Source organism: Loxodonta africana, chromosome 6 (assembly GCF_030014295.1).
Source record: "Loxodonta africana isolate mLoxAfr1 chromosome 6, mLoxAfr1.hap2, whole genome shotgun sequence".
NCBI classification, from domain to species: domain Eukaryota; kingdom Metazoa; phylum Chordata; class Mammalia; order Proboscidea; family Elephantidae; genus Loxodonta; species Loxodonta africana.
Window position 1 is genome coordinate 59,213,224 of NC_087347.1, and position 21,913 is coordinate 59,235,136.

Consider the following 21,913-nt stretch of genomic DNA (forward strand, 5'->3'; position numbering starts at 1 on the left):
CTGAACAAATAACCCGAGAAGCTGGACTATATGAAGAAGAACAGGGCATCAGGGTTGGAGGAAGACTCATTAACAACCTGCGTTATGCAGTGACACAGCCTTGCTTGCTGAAAGTGAAGAAGACTTGAAGCACTTACTGATGAAGGTCAAAGACCACAGCCTTCAGTGTGGATTACACCTGAACATAAAGAAAACAAAAATCCTCACAACTGGATCAATAAGCAACATCATGATAAACGGAGAAAAGACGGAAGTTGTCAAGGATTTTATTTTACTTGGATCCACAATCAATATGGAAGCAGCAGTCAAGAAATCAAAAGATGCATTGCATTGAGCAAATCGGCTACAAAAGACCTCTTTAGAGTGTGAAAAGCAAGGATGTCACCTTAAGGACTAATGTGCACCTAACCCAGGCCATGGTGTTTTCAATCGTCTCATATGCATGGGAAAGCTGGCAAGGTATAAGGAATACCGAAGAAGAGTTGATGCCTTTGCATTGTGGTGTTGGTGATGAATATTGAATACACCGTGAGCTACCAAAAGAAGGAACAAATCTGTCTTGGAAGAAGTAAACCAGAATGCTCCTTAAAAGCAAGGATGGCGACACTATGTCTCATATACTTTGGACATGTTATCAGGGGGGATCAGTCCCTGGAAAAGGACATCATGTTTGGCAAAGTAGAGGGTCACTGAAAAAGAAGAAGGCCCTCAACAACATAGATTGACACAGTGGCTGCAACAATGGGTTCAAGCATAGCAACAATTGTGAGGATGGCACAGGACCAGGTAGCATTTCGTTCTGTTGTGCATATGGTCACTATCAGTCGGAACTGACCCAATGGTACCTAACAACAACAACAATCAGGAAATTTATTAGATGGTTTAATTTTTGTTAGTAAATGTGTTGCAAATGTTAAAATAACACAGTGTATGTCTCATGTACTTACTGCCACTTTCCTCTGAGAAAGTATCAATATCTGCAGTAGCAAACTTTGTACTAAAAATAAATTAATGTCTAAGAAGAGAGGACACAAAGAAAACAATATAAAGCCCTAATGAAGATGATGGTGATACTTGAGAAAGCTCAAAGAGTGTTTTTTTTTTTTTTTTTTAAGTAGCACCATTGGTTGAAGTGATTGAACAATAAAATCCAAATCAACTAAATCCTGAAAACTCAGAAATGAAATACAGCAAATGAGAATAATAGATGAACCTACTTGATGTAATGTTACCATGGTAAGGACAACAATTAAGTTAGGAAAAAAGAAAAAAGCTATTTTTTACATTTAATAAAAATAAAAAAGTATTTTTATTTTTATTAAATGGAAATCAGAACCTTGAAGAAAGGTATTGGCTAAACTCAGTCGATGCCTATAAAAGAAATCAAGTGTTGTCCAAAATAAAGAATATATAAAATCCAGAGCCTTCTACGTTGTTGTGTAGGTAAGAAATAATTTTTCCAATGGTAACAAGAGAGACACCATCACTTTCATAAAATTTGTAGGCTTCATAAGTGATACTCTGTGTTCAACAGATAAACACAGACACAATTTTGAATGGAATTATTTATTTTCTCCCTCCCTTTATTTTCAGTGGAAATTTTGATAGGTATTTGATGGAGTTTTTGAGTAAAGAAAAGTGGAAAGTTAGGGGTATAATGCCAGGTATTATTAAACCATGTTCTCCTTTATGATGAGAAATGCTATTCACACATTTCCAGTTTTAAAAGCAATAAACCATATACTTTCCTATGTATGGAGCATCTGAACAAAAAGAAATAGTCCTTCTCTTAAAGAATTATAAGCACAAAGTAGTTTATTATAATTCTACAACATGGGGTTACTGCTACCAATTAGAAACAAATGTTTCAGAGGGAAATTTAACTCATTTTACATATAAAATTGGTTGTGATTCATAATCAGTAAAATGCAAATTAAAACCACAATTTGATCCTAAGTTACACCCACCAGACTGGTAAAAATTAAAAAGTATGAGACAACCACACAAAGTATTAGAAACGATGTGGCGCAATGGAAAGACTCATACACTGTTGGTGGGAGTATAAATTAGAACAAGCACTTCGAATTGCTAGAATCCTGTAATACCACTCCTAAATATACTCCCTAAAGAAACTCAGACACATGTGGACCACAAGATACATTAAAAAAAAAAAAAAAGTTCATAGATTCATTATTTGTAACAGCAAAAAGGTGGAATCAATCCAGCAATAGAAAGGATAATTAGATTGTTGTACATTCACACAATGGAACCCTGCAACAGTGAAAAGAAAGAACCACAGCTACACACATGAACAATGAGACATCTCAAAACATAATGCTGAATCAAAGAAGCAAGTTACCGAAGATATTCAGAACGATTCCATTTTCATAAAAGTAATAATAGAAATAGCAAAACTGAAGAACACATTGCTTAGAAACACATACACATGTGGAAAAGCCATAAAGCAAAGTAAGGTAATGATCAGTACAAGTTTAGGATAAGGGTTTATGCCTAGGGATGTGTGTAGGGGAGGAGAATGATGGATTTCAAAGCTCAGTTCTAGGCACATGAGCATTTATTTTATTATTATTTGTTAAACAGCATATTTATACTATATACATGGATATTTTAGAAAATATTGTAAAAATTTCTGTGAATAGTATGCTGAATTTGATTCCACACTCTGGGATCATGTATTTATTGTTACTCTAGGGATCAAAATGTACAAAAAATGTAATGTGTTGGGGGTAAGGCCAGGAGTGAGGGGTGCGGAGGCTGGAACTGCCTTACATAGTACTGATCCAATGTGAAAGTTTACTTTCTCAGAATCAGTTATGATAAAGCCCTCTTTAAGATTTCAGTTAAATCACAGTCATCTACACAATTCATACACTTAAACTTTTACAAGCATGACTTTGGTGTGTGGATTCTATTAGCTATTTGGAGGAAATTTTGTAACACCAACAACTAAACTGGGAGTCAGTGTATGTGTGTGTGCAGGTGCACGCGTACTTGCCCCTGAGCCCAGTGGAAATGGAAAGGATTCCATAAGGCTGTGTTTGTGTTATGGTATTACCAATTTCCTAAGACTTTTAAATTAGGATGTTTCTGACATAGAAAATGTGCCCTCAAATCACTCAGTTAAATATAAGTCAAGGTAAACTGGACAATCTTCCTTTCAACATTAGTTTTGAGCCTGAAAAGGGGCACAAAAATCACACTTATATACATTAACTCTTTGCTTAGCAGTGGACAAATTTAAATTGTCAGTAGCTTCCCATGTTTTAAGGTGAGTTAAATCTCATTACTGCCATGATCTATACTCTGCCTCCCTCTTTGACTAGATCTCTGACCACTTGCCCCCCAGTTCACTGTTTTGACCACAATAGACTCTCTGTTCTTTGAATCTGTAAAGTTGTTCCAACCTCAAAACCATTGACTACACCATACCTTCTTCCAGGACCAGCCTTTCTCCAGAACTTTACAGGGTTGCTTCCTCACTTTATGTCACTGCTCAAATGTCACTTCTTAAAGGGGATTTCCTGGCCATTCTATTTAGAATATTCCATCTGCACCCTTGTTTTGTAACTCCCTTAGCCTGCCTTTTTTTTTTTTCATTTTAACACACTCATCACCTGTGAACATATATATGTATGCATACATATGCATATATATTATATATATGTGTGTATACATACATATGCATATATATATATTTTTTTTATATACTATATACATATATACACACACACACCCAAATATATATGTTTGGAGCTCTGGTGATGCAATGGTTAAGAGCTCAGCTGCAAACCAAAAGTTTGGTAGTTTGAACCCACCAGCTGCTCCTTGGAAACTCTATGGGCAGTTCTACTTTCTACTACAAGGTCACTGTGAGTCGGAATCAACAACAATGGGTTGGGTATATATGTTTATTGTTTGTTTTCACCACAATAATATAAGTACCATGAGGGCAGGGACTGCTGTATCCCTAGTACCTGGACCACAGCCAGGCATACCTATATTCTACCTCTTCCTAGTGCTAAGTTCTTGAACAACAAGGACCATCTGCCTCCACACTTGTGCCCATTGGAGCCCCATTCTTAAGACATGCATCTTCCAAGGTTGCCAAACATGGTGGCAACCTAAATGTACCTGATAAATCTCCTCCCAACTTCTCAATAAAATGTACCACTTAAAATGCATACCTTTATGATCTTAACAAAGAAATATACTAATTTATAACTTTAGGTTTTAAAAAAAGGTTTTAAGTTCTGTAAAATCCCACTATCTACTAAGGCCAAATTCACAGGAATGTTCTCTTGTCATCTAGGGTCCTACGATGACACACCAACCACTTGTGCTGCCACCTGTCAAATCTTTGGATGGTCCTACTTTCAGGTATTGCATACATTACAAAAGAACATTCTTAACGTAATAAAAGTAGCATGTTGGATTTCCAGTAAAGCCAAGGAAATATGAACATGTTAATAATAGTAAGAAAGCTTTCATAGAATAATATATAGTAAGCTTCTGAATAAAAGAGAGTCTTGAAGGGGAATCCAACAAAACTGAAAAACTGATAAAGATGGAATTATAGGTACCTGTGAAACTCTTATAAAATCATGTCCTTGGGACTTTGGGGGGTATGGATTTAATCCCCAGGCCCTTGTTTCCTTTGTCAGAGGACTGTTGTTGTAGGGTACCATCGAGTTGATTCTGATTCATAGCAACCCCATGTGACAGAGTAGACCTGCTCCATAGGGTTTTCTTGGCTATAATCTTTACGGAATCAGATTGCCAGGTAATTCTCCCACAGAGCTGCTGGATGTGCTCTAACTGCTAGCCTTTCAGTTTGCAGCCAAGCGCTTAACCATTGTACTACTAGGGCAGAGGACTAGGAGTATTAAATGAATTTCAATGTTTTATCAGATTTAGTAAGGAGACAGACAGACAGACAGATAGATAGATAGACCGACCAGACAGAGTCATGACATATGTGGCTAATTTTCCTGTATTAGTATATATTTAAAACGAGGAATTATTTTTCATATTATGAATATAAATAAAAATGATGGATAATGATATTAATATTATGCTCATTTAAATTAAATTCATTTTCTCTGTGGAGTTTTTTTTTTTTTCTGAGTCACATAGTCAATCTTATATGCCTATAAATGGGTATGAAACTTAGAGGAACATAGAGGAAATATTAATTAATAAGGGAACAGAAAAATGCGGGGGGTGAGTTGTTTTAAAAATTTAAACTGCGCTAGCTACTATTTTTAGGATTCTGGCAAAGCAGTTTCAACTTTAATCCTGGGCATTAACTACAAGCTTCTAAAAAGACTACTTTTGCAGGTGGATGTGTCTTCATATTTATATTTGGCATTATAGTGCCAGGCCAAGTAAAATATTACTTGTGCAATATTATACCTCACTGCCCTCTTACCTACAAAATTAGTTTTACTGCCCTAACTTATTTTTGACTGCAAAGTATTTAACAATTCAACTATGTATCATCCTAATAAACTATGATAGCATTATATGACACATGAAAATACAGGCTACTAAATTGCTTTATCTTAAAATAAAAGCTAGATAACATAATTATTTTTTTCTGTTTTTAGGCAGTGATTTCTAAATTCTGAAGCCACACTTCTGGACCCAAAAATAGATCCTATGTAATTGTTCTTTTCCCACAGCATGTTTTTTGAAAACTCATCATTGTTTTTCTGTCCTTTTATGTGTCAGCTTCCTTTGCACGTTACATTTTACATGAGTCACTACTCCTTACAGCAAGGTCTGAACACTCAAAATGCCTAGTTGTATCTGACAGCTGGATTTTTCTTTCTGAACTTTTTTATGTGAAGTGGTGCCAGATCAGGCTTTACGAGTCCCCAGTTTTTCTTAATGGAGTTATGTAGGTCAGAGCATAACATGGAAGAAAAACTACTTACTCGGAAAGAACTGGTTTCTGTCATTCTCTGTGTGCAGCAGACATCTCTTTTTGTGGAAATTAAGAGGATTAGGCAAGTTTTTTTCTGAGTCTTTCCTACCTCTAAATTATAGCATATATTTGTTAGTTTGAAGGAGATAAATTGGACAGGGGTTGAAAATGAGGGTCGAAATTTAAACTGTTTTCATTAGCGTTAGCTCAAAGGACTTGTAGACCATTGGCAAGATTTTTTGTGCTAAATTACTGCCCCCTTTGAAATTCATTGTATTTTATTTCTAGCAGTTTAAGGGGGGAAATGAACTTAAATTCCAGCAAGAAAAAGGTTGAAAAGTCATCTCTGGGGAGATTAAAAAACACACCTGAGGACCAGGATTATAGTTGGGTATCACATTAGTTTGAAATATGTATGCTTTAAATTTTACCACATAAAAGAAGCACAGAACTGAGATTTAGGAGCGGAGACTTCTAGTCCTAGCTCTTCCATCACTGCTTTGAAATCTAAGGCAAATAACTCATATCTACTGAGCTCCTACCTTCCATATCTGTAAAAGGAGGAGGCTACACTCTAAGACTTCTCAGGTCCCTCCAGGCTGTGAGATTCTAGAACCTCTGAGTCCAAGTACCCTGAACTTAAAAGGTAGAAATAAAATGTCTTCTGAAGTTCTTTGTAACAAATGATGTGATTTGTAATAGTTCCTTTCCTCTGACTTTGAGTAGTTTTGAGTTGCTTTATTTGTACAATTATTTATCAGACTCTGAGACTTGATGAGTAACAACTGGGTAAGAGAAAAACAAAAGGGGAACATCTCTAGCTAGAATGAATTTTGGTAATAAAAGGACCTGTTTCTAGTTGTCACTAAAGCTTAATTCTTTGCTGCTAAGTTTTTCTGACTCCCAAATAGTAAAAATGTGCCTTTATAAATTTCTAATAATTTAATGGCTCCGTTTTCACATTTAAATCTTAATCCAACTGAAATCAAATCTCAGATTTAAATGTTTCCCCAAAATGGAAAGATAGTTGTGTCAGCATTAAATAGTTCATCCTTTCTATTACTGAGTTGAAATTCAAAGTTTGCAGATAACTCAATTGTTTTGTATTCTGAAGTCCATTTGTTTTTTGTTGTTGTTATAATTCTGTTGTTGTTGGTCATCTGTTCAGGAGAACTTTAAAATTATTTTGTTATTACCTAGATTTATTAAATTTATAGATTATTTTGCAGGCAGTGAGCATTTTTAAAATTTTTAGTTTTACATGTATGAAAACTTATTTTATGTCAACCAAAAGAATTATCTATTTTTCTTCTAAACAGCTCTACATCTGGTGTGGGGGTAGGGAGAGTGCCTGGGTAAAGTAAGACTTTCACAACAAAGCAGGAGGAGGATTTTCCCAGAAAACAGTATGAATACTTCAGTCACTAGGTAGTGCCAGTTTCATTAGAATGGTGGGAAGCAAATTAAGATAAATCTTTTAAAAAATAGGCAGGTTTTCCATTAAGCTAATGAATTGTAAATTTAAGGGTCTCTCACTTGCACTTGCATAGGACCTTTCAAAGGTCTGGTATTCGATTTTGTGTTTGTGATTTTATGTTATTTTTCTTAAAGAGGACTCCCTTGTATTAATTTCCTGCAAACCATGAGCACAGCATGAACTCACGGAGTTAACAGTGATTCGATAACTCTATCTCATCAGGTAAAAGAGTCAGGGAAAATAAGAAACAAAGAGAGTTCTGGTGGGTAATAGGAGACTGGCCACTGGGAACTGGCCAGGTTTGTCATCATCTCTCTACTTCTATAAGCTTCTGACCTAGGCCCAAAAACCAAAAACCCAAACCCATTGCTGTTGAGTAGACTCCGACTCATAGCAACTCCACAGGACAGAGTAGACCTGCCCCCATAGGGTTTCCAAAGAGCAGCTGGTGAATTCGAACTGCCGATCTTTGTGGTTAGCAGCTGAGCTCTTAACCAATGTGCCAACTGTACCACCAATTCGCATAAATAGATCAGAGTTTGGTTGCCTCATGTGCAGGAAATTGAACTAAATCTGGGAGTAAAATAGAAAGTTGCCCTAAAGAAACTGAGTTTGCCCTAAATCTAACTCTTTCTAGTTACATTGGCTCATGGTTTTATCTCTATCTCATTCTGTTTTCTGTCCTTTAATTTTTCATGTGCATGTTTCTTGTGCCCCAGGCACATCAAAGAAGTATCTGTGAACAAGAAGTATCTGTGAACTGCTTCAAATCTCTTAGGAGTACTTACAATGGCTACCGTATCCTAGAATCTCAATAAATGTGTACTAATGATTGCTTTAAGAAACTCCAGAAAAATTATGCCTTTAAAATGTGCTGAATATATCAACTTCATGACCTACCGCAAGGTTTTGCTACCCCTTGAAAACTTTATGGCACTGTGTACTATTGCTCAGAGTTAAAAATAGATACATTATCATTGGTATGGAAGACATAATTAATGGCTATAAGTTTTTAATGAATCAAAAGATGTACTTTCCTAATACATTGTCCAAAAATACCTATTCCCATGCTGCTGTGTAATGAGAAGTGTTTCCAATAAAAATGACCCAAATTAAAAAATACAAATTCCACGAGATGAAGTTAGTACAATAGATGAGGAACATTTTCTGTATATACTTGTCACTTATGTTAGCATTGAAATAGTTAAGATTATTGTGACCTCAGTCACCATAATTGTATGAAGGAAAAGTAACACTACTCTTAATGATATTATTTAATTTATGCCCCAAATACACAAATCATCAGTTTATCAGTGTCTTCTGGAAAGGCCTCCCAGGCATGAAGTCTATAAATGTAACATACCTTATATAAAAGAACAGATTAAAAATGATACTTCAAAAAGTATTATTATTTTATCTCACATGGGCATCTGTGGATTTATTGAATACATGAAGATAGTCTTAAAGTTTAAACCATTTGAAATTAATATCATTGTATTAATATCATTTTAAATGTATTTAAATTATTCACATAATTCTAAATTTATTTTTCTTGTAGTGATGGCAAATATCATATGCATATTTTGTTGCATATAAGTTTTTGAGCAAAGACTTCATTGGAGATTTTCATGAAGACTGTAACATAATATCAATAAATGATTTATTATATATCATTTGTGTTTACAAATATAGTGGCCACTCCATTTATGAATAGATAGATATTGGCAGAGGTATCGTGCTTAGTGGAACCCTGGTGATACAGTGGTTAAGAGCTCGGTTGCTAACCAAAAGGTTGACAGTTCGAATCCACCAGCCACTCCTTGGAAACACTATGGGGCAATTCTACCCTGCCCTACAGGGTTGGCATGAGTCGGAATCAACTCAATAGCAACAGGTTTGGTTATTTGGTTTGATAGTGCTTGGTGCCTAGCTCAGTGCTTAGAATTTAGTAAAGCTTCCAAAAGTGTTATCTCCTATTATTATCAAGATCATCATTTTTATCATTATTTCTGGTAAAAACTGAAATGATAATACAACCTGGAAGGATTTTTTAAGTATTCATTTACAACCAAATAGAGAGAAAAATGTTTTTAAACATTCAATTTATGTGCATATTTTGTTGCATAGAAGGTTTTGAGCAGAGAAGACTTCATTGAAGATTTTCATGAGAAAAGACTAGGAGAAGTTTACATAAGAGCAATGTAAACAACTTCATAAGAAAGGGTGGAGATCAGGACTTTATCATAGTTCTTAAAACGTCACCTGGCCACCCAGTGATTGGTTTCCACCTCTCTCCATCTTTCTGGCTCCACTCTCCCTTCACTCCCTCCTTTTGCTTTATCATGCATTTTCCTGACTCTTTTCAGGTAATCAGGAAAAAGAATTTGAAACATAAAATGAATTTGAAGAGAATAAAATTCTCTGGGATGAGGGGATGGGTAGTAGAGTGGAACACAATTTCAAGGAGACAAAGAAATAAAGTAAAATTTCCAAGTATTAAGAAGAGCTCATTCATTTATTTTTAGATAAATGTGGTAGGTATTAAATTGCCCTTGTATTTGTATGTCATCACGGGCATTTCAAAGACTTGTATAACAGTTATAGTTTAAAATGCCAACATTTAAAATGTGCCACATGATCTGCAATTTATCTGTCACCATAAATAGGTGAAGTTTTTTCAAAATTATTTTAGAGAGATTGTCAACAGAAAGTTGGAAGAACACTGCTCTCAACTGTTTCATTCATCTTCATGAAGAATATACTTACAATAAGTTTATCAATAACTATATGTGTATTTTTATGATTTTTGATTTTCTTATGAAAATGAGTTATGCCTTTCATTATTCAGTGCATTTATTTTCAGGAAAATAGCCTTCTCTTCCAAATTTGACTTAATTACAGGAGAATAAATTGGACCTGGGATAATAATGTGACTTGATTTTACAAGTATCACATGGTTATGTGCTGTTGGTGTTACTATTAAGCAAATAAATATAAGACTTTGCAAGAAATGGGTTGGTAGATACCAAAAAGTTTTACCTTTTTGTTATTAAGGATAATAAATTGTAAGGAAGTAAAGACAGCTCCTTTGCAGCTGGGGCTGTACAATTCTCTATATGCTCATTTATATTCTACTTGTGACAATAATAAGTAGCTTATTTTCATTTTTTTATAATGAAGAACATTATACATTTGCAAACACTTAAGAAATTGTCATTATTTATATTGTCATAAGTTGTGGGAAAACCCCATAATCTTTTTTCAAATTGAAATGACGTAAAATAAGCAACCAGTTAGAGAGAGAGTACCTATCTTAAAGGGGTTTTATCAGATTCCGAAGAAGCCCTGGTGGCGCAGTGGTTAAGCACTTGGCTGCTAACCTAAAGATCAGTGATTTGAACCCCCCAGCTGCTCTGCAGGAGAAAGATGTAGCAGCCTTCTTTTGTGAAGATTTACAACCTTGAAAACCCTATGGAGAAGTTCTACTCGGTCCTCCAGGGTTGCTATGAGTAGGAATCAACGCGATAGCAATGGGTTTGTGTTTTTTGGATCAGATTCCAAAAGTTTGTTCTATGGGACGGACCCAGACCTACCATTAACTATTAGACCCCTCAAAGCACATCTCAGCCACAGCTCATTAGACCCAGGTGAAATCTAATAGATTGCAGATGAATTCTAACTGTCAACGAAGTACGCGTTTCCCCTACGTAGGAAAACCCCGCATTTAAAAAAAAAAAAAAAAAAAACTTGTTCCTTGCTCTTAAATGATTTATAATTGTTTCATTTTCTTCCCATTGTGCTCCCCGGGCCTTCCTTAATCTTCTTAACTCTTTCAGAGTAAACTAGTTATCTTTTATGGAATACATCACTTTTGATGCAATGTTTTCCTAAAATATGCAGACCTCAGTATGAATATGATAAAGTGAAACTTTTAATTGGGCTAGGCTGCAATTCATGTATACCTATCCGAGTTGCAGATCTGCCAGTCGTTAACTTCCAGCCAGCTCTTCTAAACTTCCCATCGGTATACGACGTTTCCAGGACTATTTAATTTTCTGTCAATATTACTCCATCAGTCACAAGATATTTATAAATGGCCAGATGGGTAAAACATTCCTCCTAGTGGCTTGTGGTGTAAATCTACAAATTGCTGCTAATATATTTAACAATATGTTACTCACATGCCTGCTAGTTTTTAAAAACAAAAGATAACACTTGTACATTTATAGATTCCTTTGGAAAGGAATAAATCTCTCCCTAAAGTAATGGAGAAATGCCTAGACTTACAAAGAACCAAAGGGTGTGGCTTATGAAGAAAGTACAGTCATTTACTTCCTCTTTGCATGAAGCTCCTACTGGGGCCAAAAGTTCTTTGCTTTCAGACTGCTGTAGATATAAGACAAAAGGAAGCCCAACACAAATATTTGCAGCTTTTAATATGCTGAACCTAAAGCATTGCTGCCAATGAGAAACAGACTCTGATTTAAAGGAAAGTAAAGCTGATTCAGTAAGCCTGGTAAATAGGCCTGCCAACAATTAGTTAACTCAAGCAAGACTTTAGAATCACTCTTATTTTTTTGGGCCGCTTTACATGAAACCAAAATCTTGACAGGAGACTTCAAAACTTCTTCCAAATGTTCTGTCTACATAATGTCAAGGATCCACTAGACCTTAAGTAAGATAAATTTGAATGACCAATAACCAACTATTAATTCCCATTGAAAAGAATTACTTCACTGAGCTTATCCACATTTTAAATCACATTTGGCTACTGTAATCAGGTTTTAAGCAGGAGAACTCTAATCTATAAAGAAAATATGCATCTTTCAGTATTTTGTCCAAAGCCTTTGGGCATGTCAATAAAGGATTCAGAAAAACAGTGCCATGACACATAGACCTCCATGTCATTGGAAACACACACGTAAAATCACAACATACTTTAGAGTAAATTTTCCCACCATAAAAATAAGTTTTCTAAATCATAGCAGACATCAGAATTTATCTCTACAGCCACATCAGAAAAATATCCCTCAGTGATATCCTATTAAGAAAGATTTCTTGTTTTCTTTACAAGGGAAAAATGATACTGGATGCTTTTACAAAATCTTAGATTCGATATGACATTGGTTAGAAATATTTGGTGGAAAACTATATATGAATACGCACAGACACGCATGTATACATGGGACCTAGAAGCACATTGCCTAAATTTCAAATTCCTTCTGAGTAAAAATCTACGTAGTGAGAATGAGGAGAAAGAAGTATATTTGTTCACATAGATGTATTAAGTTAAAAAGAATAAAATGATATTTTATATTTCCTGGCTCCCATTTTGTGGTGTCTGGTTTGGAAAGATCTGTTTCTTAGAAGCCAGAACAATTCTTCTATTATATTCTCTTGTTGTTTTCGAGTCTGATGTCTTTGAAGGTCAAATTTGCCTTCAAAAAATTTTAGTAGTGTCCATAAATATTATTTTTGAATATGGAGGAACCATGTATTTCTGAGTCATATTTAAATATGTAATGTGAATTGTAATTTCTATTCTCTCTGATAGAACTCAATTCCTTGGAAATCTTTGGTGCCATTGCTGGGCGTGGAACTTTTCAAAAGCCTTATACTCAAAACTTCTAATATATTATTAGTGTTATAGCTTCACAGGACTAGAACTATCCTTCTAGTTTTGTATTTTTTTTTTAATATGAATCCCCATATTGTTTAGATGAAAAACTGAGAAGAGACAAATTAAAAGACTGGTAAAAAGAAACAAAATGGTAACCTGGTGGCACAGCCAAGATTAATATCCACTTCTCTTCAATACACTTTTATTGACTATTGTACAAAATAGCCACAACTACCTCATACTTTCATTCTTCACACAAATTTTACCCCTTGTTCTTCAGGACATTTTCTTAAATGTTAAACTTGGAATTCGGCAAAGCATACTCTGATATTTACTGTATGATTCTTACTATTGTTAGACAGATTTGATAAATCTTCTCTTTCACAATGCCCCAATTTGTCACATAGTGTTAAGTCTGGACTTCAAGAAACCAACCCATTTTGGATTCTTATCCAATCCATTGTCCATTCAATTTGTCATAAAGTTATTTTTTAACTGGGTGCACATAATGTCCTGGTTTATCTTATATTTCGGGATAGTTGCTTCAAGAATTCTTTCAAGCAGTTGTGGTATAAACCCTATTCAAATTAGCAGTGTGATTGGTATTTGTATTGAAAAAAAAAAGGATTTATCAAATAACTTTCTGAAATTGCTGTCCACATCCTGGTATGATGAGGATGCTACTCAATTAACAGGGGCACATGTGTATATTTAAAGGCTTTGTGGCTACCGTGTATGTACCAGGTCTCTCGATTACCAGTTTATTGTGTTTCTCTTTAGGAAGCAAATTGGACTTATTTGGCACTACAGCCGTAAAAGACTGACTAGACTATTGAAAAAGGATTCAGAAAAAATGTATTCTATTACATGTGATGAAGCTAGACTAGTTAGCAGGGAGCACCAATATGGCTCGAAACCTTGGCGAAGTAGGCAAGAACAAGGATAATGCACAGACATTGTGTAAGAAACCGAAGCCTTTAAGTCATTGATTTTTTTAATCTGCCTAAACCCAGATGTAAATATGTTTTCTAAAAATACCAATTTTTAATTAAAATCTCAGTAATAAAGAACACTTGACCACTTGCGGATATCATCGGCATTCATACTTTTTCTTGAGGGTGCTGTTAGCTCGCTTCATGGAATTTTGCATTCCTAGAATGAGTTACAGAGACAGCATCAGGTACTCAAAAGGGCTTTGATTTAGACAGAATGTTTCTAGTCCCCCCTTGTCTCTGACCAACTGCATGAAGGCAGTCAAGACATTTCACTCTCTGGTCTTAACTATCCTCATCTATAAATTAAAGATGTTGCAGCAAATTGATCTTGTTTATATTGTAAAGAAATTATATTTAAACAAGAAAATACAAATAAAATGCATACAGTGGGTCTCCAGCAAATGAAAGCAATTATTACTATTATTAATGGAATCATTAGGTCCCTCTAACTTTAATTGCTATAAATGGCATGGACTTAAGCCTTGGCACCTGATGGTCTGAATCTTTTCAAATGATCTATGTCTCTACTAAAATAGTATATAACAATTTGGATGCATATTGTATGTATAATTAATTGCAAGAGTAAAACACTGAGTTAACAATATATTCCATGGCCTAATCTCCTTTCTTTTTAATCTCCTAAAATGTCAGATAGTTATGCATGCATAATCTATCCAACAGGGAACACTTGCTACACAGTGTTCCAAAAACCATGTTGTGTACTATTTTGCTAATTCTAGAAAAGAGATACTTTCCTGAGTTAGAAAGGTTTCAAGTCTTATGTAATTGCCCCCAAAATGAGCAATTTTAAGGCAGAGGTTGTTTATTATTATTTAATGTAGCCTTTTTTTTTTCTGAAGTATTTTTAATGCTCTTAATATAAGCAAAGAAATTAAATGTAAAAGAAGAGTGAGGATTATTCATTTTAATAACCTCTCTCCAGGATCCAGCATGGTGCTGGGCACTTAGCAAACAAATGCTCCACAAACGTCAGTCAGTCTTTCAGCGACAGATTTTCTCTGTAGGAGGCATGCATTTCGTACGTGCTTCAAAATAATATTGATAAGTATCTACATAGCCTGTGACTGTTTGAGAGAGTGAAGTGCATCAATGTTCAGAGGTAACTCTGGCTAAGAACATATATTTAGAAGTCGGAGACTCGAGCTGTATTCACAAGCTCATTCACTATATTCGTTTCCTTATCTGCAAAAAAATAAATGAAAGGAGTGGACATGTCATAATTCCCTATTCTTAGAATCACTGCCAGGATTGAATGTAATAACATGCATATAGTGCCTAGGACAATGCTTAGCCCCCAGTACTCGTCAGAGCAACCCTATAGTACACAGTAGAACTGCCCCATAGTGTTTCCAAGGAGCAGCTGGTGGATTCGAACTGTAGAACTTTTGGTTAGCAGCTGAGCTCTTAACCATTGTGCCACCAGAGCTCCTAGCCCACAGTAAACACTAAACAATTTGTAGCTATTCTTGTTTAAATTATGCTATTATTCTGACTTCAATTGTTATACATAACACCAAATTAAACCTGGTTTATAATTATTTATTTCCTACTCTATTTTTGTTCTTTTAATAATAGATTACTGAATGTCACCTAGATGAATTTCTGTTCTTCTCTTACCAGTTAGGTAGAAAGAGGATATTTGGTTCAATTTTCCCTCATTTCCCCCACTTCCTAGTACCCTTCCACCAGCACCTATTTGCTGGAGATAATACGCAGAGGTTGCTATGAGTCGGAATCGACTCGACAGCACTGGGTGGGTTTAATATGCAGAGGACCTTTGAATTTTGCTGAGGAACAAAACAGGAAGGTGGTTTGCTGTGTTTTGTTTTATAGTACATATCTGGCAATGTTAAAGACCTAAAAGGTAAGAGGGTGATTCGCGTTTATTCTTCACTGGACACTTGCACTGGTTGGAGCTTCCAGGGAGCTGAAGATGAATTGAATTTTTTCATTTTCATGAACGAATTAGCAAAACTGTGGACGTGAGTCATGCTGCCTTAGGGCCTAGGTGACACCACAGCAGAGGGTATAGGTGAAGCCATTTTTCACCAGTTCTTCACAGAACAACAGCAATATTGTGCCACCCCAGGAATTGATGACTTTGAGAGCATATGGAGATAGTGCTTTTGTATTACTATTTTCAGGATGAAGTAGTAGTGGTGGCAATGAATTTTCTTCAGGTGACTCCAGGGCAGAGGATATAGACAGAAGAGGTCAACGCATTAGAGAAAGAATGATATGCGGTGCTCCCACAAGACAGACTGGCTTATGAAACATTTCTTTAGAGATTTCTAGAAACACTAGGGACTTGGTGGAATACTGGAGGTCCTATGATATCAGGTGTAGATAAAATCAGGAATTTGTGAATCACTGATACTGTGACTTGATATCCAGAGGCTGCAAGTGCCTAGCAAGACTTCACCACAAGAATAATTATGGAAGAACTTATTTAGGTATAATTGGTTAAAATAAATATTTGACTAATATGAGAAGAGTAGTAGGTTTCAAAGTGTTTAAATATTAAAACAACAAGTGAACGATAGGATTACCTAGCTAATATAAGACATAGCTTGTGCTTTCATATGAGTCTCCTAGCAGTGAGAAGGTATGTGATATTTCCTAATAAAGTTATTTTCAGAAGGGAAAAAATGAATACAGCTACTTCCACTTGGGCGGTCTTGCTGCTGATCTGTGTAACCATAAGCATTAATCTATTCCTGGCACAGATGGTTCTACCTAAGAAAAGTGACAAGTAAATTCTTGTAAGTCAGTCATGGTATAACAAAACAGAATTTTCAGATACCCTTTAGTATTTTTCAAAGGAAATTCTCAAATGGCTTTGAAATCCTTAACTCGATCCTTTCTCTAAATCCGTGCAACATACTCAACGTTCAGATATGTTGTCTACTTAAAAATAAAATCCCAGGCATGTGTTATTTATGTCTTTATGTATAAATAACCCAAGACTACATACTAGAATATTTATGTTACACATCTTCTGTTCTGAACACTAGTCTTCCTCCACACCTCTACTCTCTAATATCCTTTATATGTACATTTCAAAATTCTTTTTTATTTTTCCCTCAAACATGTCATACTCAAACATATATACTATTTAAATGTAAATTAGTTAGGCCTCCTCTCAACTTTAGACTCCAAATTAAGTTGCATGAGGCTCTTAATGACTTATTTTTCTCCTGGTACTACTTTAGTACTTAACAAGATCTTACAACTAGTTTCAACGTATTCTATTAACAGGCTTTTTCCTTCTTTCTTTTTTTGCCTGTACTGAGCTTTATTGAAGTTGTAGGCAAATACATGAAATCTGGTAAAGGCACCATGATCTAGAAAGATCTTTATCACTACCAAGTCAATCCTATCAATCAATCAACAAAGAAATGTATTTCTTGCTTTTTGGGAAATGAAATTCCCAGATTGATGAAAATAAAAGTGGAAAAACAGTATAAACATTTCTCTGGCTGCCTTAAAAAAAGAAAAAAAAAAAAAAAGCACTTTTACTGATAATGCCCTTATGATTACAGCTCTCAGTCCTCTCAGCTTCAGAGAAAACAATAAACTTAGAGTGATGTGCGTGTCAACTTTTTGTCTTTTGGGTAGGCACTGGTTGTTTCTTAGTTCAGCTCTACATTAATGGGAATTCTTTTAGTCCTGAAAAAAAAAAATCTGTCTTAAATGTCAGCATTTCCATAGATTTTTCTTCCACTTCTGTGTGTTCATGTGTAGTTAGCACAAAGATAAATAGCATACCATACATAGGCTGCCAATCTGATGCCATTTGAAGCCATAATTCCACATATGTACTTTGATTATGGGCACTATTTGTTCTATTATGAGGAAAGAAGGATTGAGTTTTCCATTTCTTATCAGTTTGGCTGCCAATAATTATGCAAAGTAGATTTTAAATGAGCTTATTAAGACACAGTGCTTACATTAAGATGTGAGTAATGGATTTAAAATGTGATCATGTATTTATATTTTCTTATTTAAAGTTACTTTTATATTTAAGAATGAAACATGATTGACTAATATTGAGAAATTCTAACAACTTTCTTGGATGAAAATTTGCTTTCTTAGGCAAGTATAATCATACCGTAATAAAACTTGGTAGGAAAAGCCACTTTTCTCCCATTTTTTGAGTATAAAATCTTTGGGCTTTGCACATAAACAACATATTTGCTACGCTAGTGTTCAAATTTAGATATGATGCTTTCCATTCCTCCTGATGGCTGACAATAATTAATAATATTCAATATTAAATTTGCACCATGATAATATTAAATAAGATTTATTGAGTGCCAAGCCACAGGAAGATCTCCAAAGAACAGAAGCCAAAAATAGACAAGGACCTTCCTCCAGAGCTGACAGAGAGAGAAGGCCTTCTCCTAGAGTTGGCACCCTTAATTAGGACTTCTATATTCCTCAATATGAGAAAATAAATTTTTGTTTGTTAAAGCCACCCACTTGTGGTATTTCTGTTAAAGCAGCACTAGATAACTAAGACAATGTTCATGAATGCAACTTTTAAGAAATCAAAGGATGCATTTCATTAGGCAAATCTGCTGCAAAAGCCCTCTTTAAAATCTTAAAAAGCATAGATGGTACTTTGATAATTAAGGTGGGTCTAACCAAACCTATGATCTTTTCAGTCACCTTATATGCACATGTCTGTCAGTTTGTTGTACTGTGGGGGCTTGTGTGTTGCTGTGATGCTGGAAGCTATACCACCAGTATTAAGATACCAGCAGGGTCACCTAAGGAGGACATGTTTCAGCTGAGCTTCAAGACTAAGACAGACTAGGAAGAAGGACCTGGCAGTCTATTCTGAAAAGCATTAGCCAGTGAAAACCTTAACAATAGATGCAGAACATTCTCTGACATAGTTATGAAAGATGAGCCCCCCAGATTGGAAGGCATTCAAAAGATGACTGGGGAAGAGCTGCCTCCTGAAAGTAGAGTTGACATTAATGATGTGGACGGAGTAAAGCTTTTGGGACCTTCATTTGCTGATGTGGCACGACTCAAAATGAGAAGAAGCAGCTGCAAACGTCCATTAATAATCAGAACCTGGAATGTACGAAGTATGAATCTAGGAAAATTGGAAATTGTGAAAAATGAAATGGAACACAAAAACATCCATATCCTAGGGATTAGTGAGCTGAAATGGACTGGTATTGGCCATTTTGAATTGGACAATCATATAGTCTACTATGCTGGGAATGACAACCTGAAGAGGAATGGTGTTGCATTCATCGTCAAAAAGAACGTTTCAAGGTGTACCCTGAAGTACAACGCTGTCAGGGATAGGATAATATCCATACGCCTACAAGGAAGACCAATTAACACGGCTATTACACACCAACAACTAGGGCCAAAGATGAAGAAATAGAAGATTTTTATCAGCTGCCGCAGTCTGAAATTGATCGAACATGCAAACAAGATGCATTGATAATTACTGGCGATTGGAATGCGAAAGTTGGAAACAAAGACAAAGGATCAGTAGTTGGAAAATATGGCCTTGGTGATAGAAAAACAATGTTGGAGATCAAATGATAGAATTTTGCAAGACCAATGACTTCTTCATTGCAAATACCTTCTTTCACCAACATAAACGGCAACTATACACGTGGACCTCGCCAAATGGAACACACAGAAATCAAATTGACTGTATCTGTGGAAAGAGATGATGGAAAAGCTCAATATTATCAGTTAGAACAGGGGCCGACTGTGGAATAGGCCATCAATTGCTCATATGCAAGTTCAAGCTGAAACTGAAGAAAATCAGTGCAAGTCCAAGAGAGCCAAAATATGACCTTGAGTATATCCCACCTGAATTTAGAGACCACCTGAAGAACAGATTTTACACATTGAAAACTAGTGACCGAAGACCAGACAAGTTGTGGAATGACATCAAGGACATCATCCATGAAGAAAGCAAGAGGTCACTGAAAAGACAAGAAAGAAAGAAAAGACCCAAGATGGATGTCAGAGGAGACTCTGAAACTTGCTCTTGAGCGTCGAGCAGCTATAGTAAGAGGAAGAATTGATGAAGTAAAAGAACTGAACAGAAGATTTCAAAGGGTGGCTCAAGAAGACAAAGTATTACAATGACATGTGCAAAGAGCTGGAGATGGAAAACCAAAAGAGAAGATCATGCTCAGCGTTTCCCAAGCTGAAAGAACTGAAGAAAAAATTCAAGCCTCGAGTTACAATAGTGAAGGATTCCATGGGGAAAATATTAAACAATGCAGGAAGCATCAAAAGAAGATGGAAGGAATACACAGAGTCATTATACCAAAAAGAATTAGTCAATATTCAACCATTTCAAGAGGTGGCATATGATCAGGAACCAATGGTACTGAAGGAAGAGGTCCAAGCTGCTCTGAAGGCATTGGCAAAAAACAAGGCTCCAGGAGCTGATGGAATATCAATTGAGATGTTTCAACAAACAGATGCAGCACAGGAGGTGCTCACTTGTCTATGCCAAGAAATATGGAAGACAGCTTCCTGGCCAACTGACTGGAAGAGATCCATATTTATTCCTATTCCCAAGAAAGGTGATCCAACTGAATGTGGAAATTATAGAACAATATCATTAATATCACACGCAAGCAAAATTTTGCCGAAGATCATTCAAAAGCGGCTGCAGCACTATATCAACAGGGAACTGCCAGTAATTCAGACCAGTTTCAGAAGGGGATGTGGAACCAGGGATACCATTGCTGATGTCAGATGGATCCTGGCTGAAAGCAGAGAATACCAGAAGGTTGTTTACCTGTGGTTTATGGACTATGCAAAGGCATTTGGCTACGTGGATCATAACAATCTATGGATAACATTGTGAAGAATGGGAATTCCAGAACACTTAATTGTGCTCATGAGGAACCTTTACATAGATTAAGAGGCAGTTGTTCGGACAGAAAAAGGGGATACTGATTGATTTAAAGTTAGGAAAGGTGTGGGTCAGGGTAGTATTCTTTCACCATACCTATTTAATCTGTATGCTGAACAAATAATACGAGAAGCTGGACTATATGAAGAAGAATGGGGCATCAGGATTGGAGGAAGACTCATTAACAACCTGTGTTATGGAGATGACACAACCTTGCTTGCTGAAAGTGAAGAGGACTTGAAGCACTTACTAATGAAGATCAAAGACCACAGCCTTCAGTATGGACTGCACCTCAACATAAAGAAAACAAAAATCCTCACAACTGGACCAATGAGCAACATCATGATAAACGGAGAAAAGATTGAAGCTGTCAAGGATTTCATTTTACTTGGATCCTCAATCAACAGCCATGGAAGCCACATTGCATTGGGCAAATCTGCTGCAAAGGACCTCTTCAAAGCGTTGAAGAGCAAAGATGTCACCCTGAAGACTAAGGTGCACCTGACCCAAGCCATGGTATTTTCAATCACATCATATGCATGTGAAAGCTGGAAAATGAATAAGGAAGACCAAAGTAGAGTTGACACCTTTGAATTGTGGTGTTGGTGAAGAATATTGAATATACCATGGACTGCCAAAAGGATGAACAAATCTGTCTTGGAGGAAGTGTGGCCAGAATGCTCCTTAGAGGCAAGGATGGCGAGACTGTGTCTTACATACTTTGGACATGTTGCCAGGAGGGATCAGTCCCTGGAGAAGGACATCATGCTTGTCAGAGTACAGGGTCAGTGGAAAAGAGGAAGACCCTCAATGAGGTGGATTGACACAGTGGCTGCAACAATGAGCTCAAGCATAACAATGATTGTAAGGATGGCGCAGGACCGGGCAGTGTTTCGTTCTGTTGTGCATAGAGTTGCTACAAGTCAGAACTGACTCGACGGCA

At 36.0% G+C, this 21,913-nt stretch overlaps 1 protein-coding gene across 6 annotated transcripts in view; it reads left to right on the forward strand.

The window, feature by feature from the left end:
- Positions 1 to 21,913, forward strand: part of CALCRL (calcitonin receptor like receptor) — a 123,687-nt gene that overhangs the window by 20,614 nt on the left and 81,160 nt on the right. For 5 of the 6 annotated variants that reach the window (XM_064286913.1, XM_064286911.1, XM_010586377.3 and 2 more), the window contains exon 2: positions 4,331 to 4,398. The exons of the other annotated variant lie outside the window; for it this stretch is intronic. The gene's annotated coding sequence lies outside the window, so the exon portion shown is untranslated. The remainder of the gene's footprint in view (positions 1 to 4,330; positions 4,399 to 21,913) is intronic. 6 annotated transcript variants of the gene reach the window in all.